General features: G+C 52.7%; 1 non-coding gene across 1 annotated transcript; it reads right to left on the bottom strand.

Annotated features, from left to right (window-relative positions):
* Nucleotides 1-573: 573 nt before the first annotated feature.
* On the bottom strand, nt 574-645 carry TRNAE-UUC (transfer RNA glutamic acid (anticodon UUC)). Its single transcript has one exon. It is a non-coding gene; the product is annotated as a tRNA-Glu (tRNA).
* Between the last annotated feature and the right edge of the window lie 9,556 nt (nt 646-10,201).

The following is a 10,201-nucleotide window of genomic DNA, read 5'->3' as shown; positions in this document are numbered from 1 at the left end:
AGAAAGAGGGGAGGGAACATCTCACTGCCAGGGCTGGATGTGCCCAGGGCCCCAACTCATCCATTGTCTCCATGGAATTTGGCCCCCTGCTTTGCACAAGGGACAGAGAAAGATCTTGCTGTTCCTGTGGCTGTGCAAGGAAAATTGTGCTTCTGTATGAAAGAGAGGATGGAAATGGCCCCATGATGGGACAATATCCTCAGGATAAAGACCTAAGGACTCAGGATGAGAACTGATAGAACTCCACTCATCTGGGATTTAACAAATTGTTTTCCATGGAGCAGGGCCAGATCCAGCATTTTTGCCACCCCAGGAGAAAAAAAAAAATAAAGAAGCTGCAATCAGCAGCAGCTCTAGCTCTGCCACTTTTGGCAGTGAGTCTTTCCCTCCAAGGGGGACTGAGAGGACCCAATAGCCACAGAAGCCTCCCCATTCCATTGGCCATCCCGAGGTGCCTGGAGCCAGCCCTGCCATGGAGACACTGGGAAGATGGAGGAATCAGGAAACAGCCACAGATTTATTTACATTGCAAGTGAACAATAACTGAAGCTTTTTTTTAAATTGAAGTTACTTTTCCCTGACTGGGAATTGAACCCAGGCCTTGGCAGTGAAAGTGCCAAATCCTAACCACTAGACCACCAGGGAGCTGATAAAGTTAGTTTTTTTCTCACTTATGGTACACTTTCTTAGGCTACTTTCTATCCACCTTCTGACAGTACTCCATTGTCCACTCCCTCAGGGGTTAAGAACAGAGAGTACAGGAACCCCTGTACTCTGGGTCACAACCTCAGTCCAACACAAGCCACTGAAATAAACTCTAAGGATGCTTCCTCCAGCAGGATCACAGAGCTACGCAAAAAAAAACCCAGGAGGAACAATCCTCCTCTGTCTTCATTTACCCCATCGCAACCCTCTCAGCAGCCGACTCTTGCAGGAAGGACACTCAGATGATAGGAGGTCTGGCACAGAGACCAAGGGAGGGGTGTTGCTTCCTCTCACTGTGAGCTGATCACAGTCTGACTCCGTGCAACAGGGCTCTGAACTTTGCCATCTTGTGTGTTCTGAGAGCAGAGCTCCCCGGACCCTTCTGCTGAGAGCATGGTGATTGCACAACAGCTGCAAGGCCTTTTTCCCTCTCCTTGTCCTCCTTGGCTTCCCCAGACTTTCCTCACAAATGGTTCTATAAGGTGCTGAAGGGATCTAAGGACCTGCAGGTTTCCCTCACCCATCTCTTAAAGCAAACAGTGATTCCCTTCTCTGACACTCCTGGGTCTGGGCTTCTTTTGAGTTTTTCCCAAGGGGGGGCCTGATTCCCTGTGAAAATGTGTGTGTGGCACCAGCTTGTCTGCCCCCTCTCTGGGAACAGAGAATCTTTTTCAGAATCTCCCCCACTAGATGAGTCCAACAGCACCTCCCCTTGGTGGGAGAATCCTAAATTCCGACCTTCCGCCCTGGTTGCTCTAACCAGCTGATGGCGGCAGCATGCTAAATCAACCCCAGCTCTCTGCTCTAGAAAGCAGCATCTAACCAGCCTTGTGACAGCTCTGGTTTGCTCGCTGGAGACATAACAAACCAGGAAAGAAGGCAAATGTAAGACAGGGAACCTCAGCTCACAAATAAAAACCTTCAGGGCACCTTCTACACTGCGTCTGGGCAGTTGACTGACTTTAAATCTAGCTAGCTCTGTTGGTAGAGCATGATGCTCTTAATCCCACCATCATAAATCCAAGCCCCATGGTGGGTGGTAGCGACAGCCCTTAGGTGTCACTCTTCTGCTAATAGTCACAGATCAAAATGAAACAAACTCTCTATGCTCTTTGGCTGGTCATGTTTCTTCTTCTCTCTGAGCTTCAATAAAACATGAAGAGAGAACAAACTGACATTTGCATCCTATGTGAAGAGAGTATTTTCTCCTCTTCCATTGTACCCCAAGCAAGAAGAGGGGATAATAACCATTTAACGGATGATTGCAGAGGGAAAAGTTTGGTCTTTATAAATAGGACAATGATCAATTGGTCTCCATGTCCACTGATGGTAGGACGAGAAGTAATGGGCTTAATCTGCAGCCAGAGAGATTCATGTTAGATATTGGGAACAGCTTTCTAACTCTGAGGGTAGTTAAGCTCTGGAATAGGCTCCCAAGGATGTCTGTGGAGTCTCTGTCCTAGGAGGTTTTTATGAACAGGTTGAATAAACCTCTGTCAAGGATACTCTGCATATACTTGGTCCCAAAGACAACCTGCTCTGGTTCCCTCCTTCTGCTCCCTGCCTGGGCCGACTGCTGTGGGCACTTGATCCCACATGCCCTCGATGCATCGCCTCTGCTTGATCCTGCTTAAACACTGGAATAGATTGCCTTGGGAAGTTGTGGAATCTCCATCTCTGGAGACATTTAAGAGTAGGTTAGATAAATGTCTATTAGGGATGGTCTAGACAATATTTGGTCCTGCCATGAGGGCAGGGGACTGGACTCGATGATCTCTCGAGGTCCCTTCTAGTCCTAGAGTCTATGAGTCTATGCTTCAGCAGAGAGGGCTGGATTTCATGACCTCTCCAGGGCCCTTGCAGCCGTACAGCTCTATAATTCGATGCCATCGCAATATAATATAAACAACAACAAAAGTGGAAACACCCCAATCTAACATCTAACAATTCAGCGTGAACTGACATTCCACAGCACAAAGTGACAACACGTAGGAGTGCAAAGCCCGACAATTCAGCACCATGCAAATGAACGCCCCATGGGGCAAAATGACGCACTGCAAAAGAGCTCAGCTCAAACCAGTGCAACGCAATCCAGTGCAAAAACCATACAACACGAAACAATGTGTCAGAGTGCAAAGTGACACTGTGCAAAACAGCTCAGCACAAACCCACACAACAGAATCACATAGAAAGGTAGGGCAGGGAGGGACCCTGAGAGTCCGGGCCAAGTCTCCCTAGGCCACCCCGACAGGTGTTTGAAGAACAGGGAAACAAAGGGCACCACGAACTTATGTTTTTTTGGATGAGTCAAGAAAAGGGAGCAGCATTGTCCCCCTCGGGTAGCCCCTGTTCAATTCCAGGTCAGAAAACAAAACTCTTCTGCAAGAATATCCAAAAAATGTTGTGTTTCACTTTACTTCATAAGTACAGTTGTGTGGCAATTAAATGATGAGCCTAATGTTTCATTAAAGTGTGGGAAATATGGATGTATTTGAGAAAATGGCTTGGAATGAAGGAAGACAAAAAATTGATCAGTCGAGAGAACAGGCCCTGTTTCCCCCTGGTTTGGAGCTTCCCTCACAGTTACTGGAATAGAAAAGCTAAGCAAATGGGGTTCTATTGTTCCAAAGGAGATTGAAGTGAGGCCATTTTCTCCAGATAGAATTAAATCGTAATGTCAGGAGTGGGATGTGAAACCACGTCTCTATGCAGAGACCAGAACACCCAAGGGACTGGAAGAAAAAGAGTCTTATAACTAGCACTTTAGACCAGTCCACCATCCTCGTACAACAAAGAATATGACTAATCAACCCTAGTTTTCATTTATAGTTGATGAACTCTTTAGGGAGGTCGAAATGGCACATCTCTTTCAGTTCCTAGAGACCTTCTACAGCACAGCTGATTTTTAGACACACTCACCTGAACCCAAAGTTACAAGTTTCCTGGAGCTCCATGAGTTCTGAGGTGTTGGAATCTCCCTGCTCACATTTTAAGTGAACAAAAGATGGGTGCTGGCATTCTGAGACAGTAATGGTGAACCTCAAAATCCTGCCCTGTGCGCCAGAGAGTTAAGCAACCAGCCTCTACCAGGATAGCATCCTATCTGGGAACAACTCACTGGTCAATAGCTGGGGTGTGAAATTCCCATTTCTTTGTTGTTCTATCACTGTAGTCCCCACTTTGCTATTGCTTGTCTGTATAATCTCTGTCTGGTGCTGTGATTGTTTCAGCCTGCTGTATAATTAATTTGTTGGGTGTAAACCAATTAAGGCAGTGGGGTATAATTGGTTAGATAATCATGTTACAATATGTTAGGATTGGTTAGTTACATTTCAGTAAAATGATTGGTTAAGGCACAGCTAAGCAGAACTCAAGTTTTACTATATAGTCTGCAGTCAATCAGGAAGTAAGGGGGGGAATGCGAATGGGAATAGGGGTAGGGGAATTGGAATTATGTTTTGCCAACAGGGGGAATAGGAACAGGGAAGGGGAACAGGGACACAGGCAAGTCTCTGTGGTGTCAGAGCTGGGAAGGGGGACACTGAGGAAGGAAACTGGAATCATTTCTTGCTGGAAGTTTACCCCAATAAACATTGAATTGTTTGCACCTTTGAGCTTCGTGCATTGCTGCTCTCTGGTCACGTGAGAAGGACCAGGGAATGGGAGGGTGATGGGACAAACCCTCTAACAAGTACGTCTTTCAGGGTGTGAAAAACCCCAGGACCAGTATAATTAAGCTGACCTAAGCCATGATTAGATAGTGCTAAATGAAAGGAAAGATTGTTCTGTCAATGCAGCTACTACAGGGATGGAAAACCTCTCCCCTCACTGTAGCAACTGTCTACTCCACAGTGCTACAGCAGTATTTTAAGTGTAGACAGCCTCAGAGTGACACCAAATTTGGCTCCATGGATGCTCAGGCACTAAGACAACAACAACAAAACACTAATGCTTCCATAGTTGACAGGATTCGAACCTGTGTGAGGAAACCCCCCAGTGGATTTCTAGTCCATCGCCTTAACCACTCGCTCACAACTACTTAATATGCAGCTGCTTCACTACACAATATTTCTGTTCTCACAGAATTGTCTCTTCAAATTGCTCAGACCAGCTCCCCCAGCACACTCACGGCTGTGCATTAGTGTGTGTCCATGGTGACAGGGAGCAGCGGGGGTTGGATGGGTCAGAGGTGGGGGGGGGCAGTCAGCGGACAGGCAGCGGTTGGATAGTCATGTGAGTCCCAGGGGTTTGTCAGGGGACTGGTAGGGGGTGGGGTCCTGGGGGGAAGTTGATGGGGTCTCAGGAGGGGGCAGTTGGGGACAAGGAGAAGGGAGGCTTAGAAAGGGGGTGGGGTTCCAAGGGGCAGTTAGGGGCACGGGTCCCGGGAGGGGGGCAATCAGGGGACAAGGACCAGTGGTGCTTAGATAGGGGTGGGGTCCTGGGTGTCAGTTAGGGGCAAGGGTCCCAGGAGGGGGTGATCAGGGAGCAGGGGGATTGGATGGGTTGGGGTTTCTGTGGGGGCAGTCGGAGGGAGTGGATGGGGGCAGGGTGGGGCTTCCCTCCCCCTGGAGTGTCCTGTTTTTTGAATGTTAAAATATGGTCTTCCTCCATTCACAGTGCAACTCTCCACTCACAGAGCGCTGCCGCATGAGGCCCCCCTCCTTCTTTTCCAGTTGGTAGTGGCCAAGGGAATGCTGGGAAATGTAGTTCTTTCCCTGCTCCAGGGCTTGCTCTATAGGCAAGGAGTTAATGAAGAAACTACAGCTCCCAGAGCCCCCTGTTGGTTCTCAGCTCCCATGCTGCCCTTGCAAATGGGCTGCCCCAAGCAGGTGCTTTGCTGGTGCCTAGAGCCGCCCTACGGGGTTGACGCTCCAGCTCCCCAGCGGCAGGGCAGCCTGAACTGCAGTCCAGCCTGTGCACCTCAGGCTGCCGTGAGCGCCATCCTGCTACTGAAGCCAGAACTGCAGGGTCAGTCCCAGCTCAGCCTGAAAGCCTCAGCTGACAGGGACCATCTTGGTTCAGGGCTGGCTCCTGGTTTTTTCCATGCCTCCCCGCCCCAAAAAAGAGGAGGCAGGGGCTGGAGTGCCACCGCCAAGCACATGCTTGGAGCACTGGTGCCTGATCTCAGCACTGGAAATGGAACCCAGGAGTCCTGGCTCCTCTAACCACTAGACCCCACTCCCCCCCCCTTTTTCTGGGTTCTAGCCTCATCTCTGGGAGCAGAGTGGGGTCTAGTGGTTAGAGCAGGAGGAGCCAAGACTCCTGGGTTCTACTCTCAGAGCTGCTGTGTGATCCTGGACCTCTGTTTCTCCTCCCACTTTTTGGATATGGAGCCTGTAAACTCTCTGGGGCATGGCCTATCTCTCGCTGTGTCTGGGCAGCGCCCGGCCCAACGGGGCCCTGATCTCAGCTGGGGCAGGGACTGTCTCTGTGTCTGTGCAGCCGCTGGCACAACAGGGGTTTGAGTCTGCCCCGCTCTCTGTAGGTGCTGCTATTGTACACATAAATAGTCATGATACTAAAAGGCGTGCCAGTGCGTGAGTGCACCAGCATTGCCATGCAAGGGGAAAGCCGGTACAGATTACTGGGGCCCGGTGGTCCAGAAGAGGGACCAGGGCCTGGCTTCCCTGGCTTCATTGCCCTGTTTAGCTGGTCCACTCTTGCTGGGGAGTCTGAAAATTTTTTTCATTGGGGCCTGAACCCGCTTTCAGCGGCCCTGAGGGTATGGGGGAACTTGCCCCCCTTCACGGAGCATGGGGGTGTCAATAGGCACCTATGCATGGTCCCCCCAAGCAGGGCCAGGATGGAAATAGGGGGCCTGTGCCCCCGAACATGGAGAATCTGGGGTGCAACCTTGCTTAACGGGTCAGTCTGTCCTTTCTCTGACTCTCCCATTCCACCTTCAACTAGCGCTTGTGGTTCATTCGTTCTTTTCATTCCTTTCCTTCTCTAGCTTGCATGTTCTTGCTTTCTTTTTCCCCCTCTACCTTTCATGCTCTTCCTTTCTTTCCTTCTTTTTCTATTTTTTTCTCTCCCTTTATTTCTTTCTCTGCCTTCCATGTTCTTTTCGCTCTTGCTCTCTCGCTGGTTATTTTTTTCACTCGCTCTTTTTCCTCGCTCCCTTCCAGGCCAAGCAGGTTCTCCTCGCACACACATTTTGACAGGTTTCCCTGCTGATCACTGAGTGTATTAAGCTCGTCTTCAGGAGGGTTTGGCATGCCAGGCAGCAGGGAGCAGGTTGACCGGGTGTCTTTGTGGCTGTCTCCTGGCCACGCATAAGCATGGTCCTTCCCAGGGCCGGCTTTAGGCCGATTCGACTGATTCCGGGGAATTGGGCCCTGCGCCTAAGAGGGCCCCGCACCTTAGGCACCTTTTTAATTTTTTTTTTAACTTACCCCGGTCCCCGGCTGCGGTGTGCTCCGGGGTCTTCCATGGTCCCACTCCTTTGAGCGAAGCGCCGGCGGGAGTGCGGCGCGGCCCCGCTCTCCCAGCTAGAGCTCCAGCCAGGGCGGCGGGGCTTGCCGCGCTCCAGCCGGGGCTCCAGCCGGGAGAGCGGGGCCGCGGGGCTTTGCCGCGCCCCAGCCGGGGCTCCAGCCGGGAGAGCGGGGCGGCGGGGCTTTGCCGCGCTCCGGCCGGAGTGCGGCAAGCCTGGTGGCTCCGGCTGGAGCGCGGCAAGCCCCTTGACCCCTGCTGGAGCTCTGGGCCCTTTAAATAGCCCCCGGAGCCTGAGGCAGTGAGGGGCTCCGGGGGCTTTTTAAAGGACCAGGGGCTCCAGCTGCCTTTGCCACCACGGTCCTTTAAATAGCCGCCGGAGCCCCGCCTCCCCCAGGCATTCCCCAGCACTCCCGTGGCTATTTAAAAGGTCCGGGGTGGGGTAGAAGGGGGTTTGGGGGCTACTTAAAGGGCTGGGGTTCCAGCTGCCTCTGCTGCACCCCCTGACCCGCCCACAGCAGTCTGGCCCCCCCCCTGCCTGCAGCCAGCTCTGCACCCCGTGCCCACAGCCAGCCCCTGCCCCACACCCCTGCAGCCCTGCCCAAAGCCAGCCAGCCCACCACACACTGCTGTCCGCACCAGCCCTGCACACCCTGCCCAGCCCGCATACCTCTGCCCTGTCTCCAGTCAACCCCTGCTGCACCCCACTGCCTGAAGCCAGCCAGTCCCACACTCCCCTGTCTCCAGACCTGCAAACCCCTGCTGCACCCCCCTGCGGCCCTGCCTGAAGCCAGCCCACCCCACACCCCCTGTCTCCAACCAGCCCCACACCCCTTGCCCTGCCTGCAGCCAGACCCTACCTCCAGTCAGCCCCTGCCCTGCCTCCAGCCAGCCCCATGTCCACTGCTGCCCTGCAGTTTCCAGGGCAGTAACCCTGCACACCTGCTTCAATGAGGGGGGCAGGGAGCAGCTGGGACCAACACATGTGCACACCCCCAGGGAGTGGCGGGGACCCACACATGTGAAATGGCAGTCATTAATAGCCAAACAACAGCATATATGATGTAATGTATATAATATATAATTTTATTATTCATATAGTTATGGACAGTAAATAATACATGAAAGAAATGAAAGGCTTTTTTTTCCACTTTTTTTTAAGTCATCCCTGACAGGGCCCCTCCGAAAATGTTCGAATTGGGCCCCACACTTCCTAAAGCCGGCCCTGGTCCTTCCCTCCTCTTGCCGCTCCCACAGTTGCTCTGCAGCTTTTAAGCCTTCCCTTGGAGCTGTCAGCACCAGCCGCCTCTGCTCTAGGTGCCCAGAGCAGAAAAGGTGTGTTGGGATCCAGCCTGGGACTCTTCCTCCATCCTGCCTAGCCCTGACTATCAAGCCTGGCCCTGGCACTCCTTCCTTCAAGTGCCATGTGGACAAGAGGCAACATGTGGCTGCAAGCAAAATGGCCAAACTTGTGGGCATCAGGCAAAGCTGCGACAATCCCAAGCATCTGGTCAAACCACAGGATTGCAGGTATCAGCAACCAGCGTAGCAAGTTCTAGAGCCTCAACCCATTGTGGCCCTCACAACCAGGCTCTAGAGGGCAAGTTACCCAGCAAGAGGAGAAAGATTTGTTCTTGTGCAGCTGGAGACAGGGAAGATAAGCACTGTGAGCTCTAGGGGTTTGTCATAACATTCTACTGAGATTTGAACTCAGGATGCACAGTCTTGAGTGCTGCCCATTACACCATGGTACCAGCTTGTGCTGCTATATCTGCACATCGGTGACCCTCGTGGGGCCGGATCGTGTAAGGGACTGTTGGCTCCTTACTAAAGCTCAGTGGGTTTTTGGTTGGCTAGTTCCCAGTACCAACAGAAGGGGGAAGAATCAATAGGAAATCAGGACCCTAAGACTGACAGTCCCCAGGAGCAATAGGGAGAGGCCAAAGCTCCAAAGTTAGCCCGACTGACAGGCCAGGCAGTGTAATGAGGGAGTCACCAGGGCAGGGGATCCCATCATCTGTGTGAGCTGGAACTACCTGGGCCAGAGTGGGACCCAGCTAAGGAGAAAGCAGGAGCCCGAGAAGAGGCGGGGAGAAGAGCTGTGCCAGCCAGGGAGAACCAGAGCAGATCCATGCTAGGAACTGAGCCGGAGCAGCATGAGCCACAGAAGCTGCCCAGGGAGCAGATCTGTGTTGGGAGAAGAGCTGCAGCAAGCAGAGCCAGAGAGGCCAGAGGAGCAGACCAGGGAGATGGAGGCAGAGCCGCAGCAGCACTGGGGCTAGAGGTGGGTGCAGTGAGCAGCTTGGGAGAGTGAGAGGGACCCTGGGCAGAAGGCCCAGCACAAGGAGATGCCACCAATCCAGAGGCCTTGCAGGCCAGACCTTCGGGGGTGGGGGAATCATATCCCCTACATGGGGGCTGACACTGGGAACAAGGGTCCTGTCACCTAGAGCATGTGGCCACTGCCAGAGCAAGTGTCCGGCCCATGGTGTCCCTGCAGCACAGCCAGGGCCTGGGAAGGAGGCCTGGGACATGTGAGGGAGAGACTGTGACCTGCCCTCACACTCCAGAGACGCTGGTTGTGATCTCCCTGTAGCCCTTTTCAAGTGAGCACGACAAGATTCCTGGGCCCAGCCTTGTTGGGGTTACGAGGACTCTGCCACACATGAGAGTAGAAAGAGTGTCCTTGGGGTCAGGCAGGCCTCTGGTAAGGGGGTGGGGACTCAGATCCTCTCTCTGGCCAATTGCACCAGGGTCATGTATAAACCAGGGAAGTTCCCCACAATAGCCGGACCTGAACCCTCTGTACTCTTTGCTTCTCTGTCTCCCCTTCATCTCTGCTGGTCTCTCTCTGAGCTTTCTCAACACCTGGCCCCACAGCACTTCCTGCCAGCCAGAGACTGCATGTTCCAGGCCTGTTCCTGTGGATGTGGCCTCTCTCCTGATTTCTCAGGAAAGGAACCTTTCCAGGACATGGCCATGGCTTCTGGGAATCTGCATGTGGCTGGTGGACAGCACCAGGAATCATTTGGCTCCTGGCACACAAGGCCACTTAAAAGCTGAG

This window comes from Gopherus flavomarginatus, assembly GCF_025201925.1.
Source record: "Gopherus flavomarginatus isolate rGopFla2 chromosome 13 unlocalized genomic scaffold, rGopFla2.mat.asm SUPER_13_unloc_2, whole genome shotgun sequence".
In the NCBI taxonomy this organism is placed as follows: domain Eukaryota; kingdom Metazoa; phylum Chordata; order Testudines; family Testudinidae; genus Gopherus; species Gopherus flavomarginatus.
Note: the sequence above shows the minus strand (reverse complement) of the source record. Positions and strands in the feature narration are given on the sequence as shown.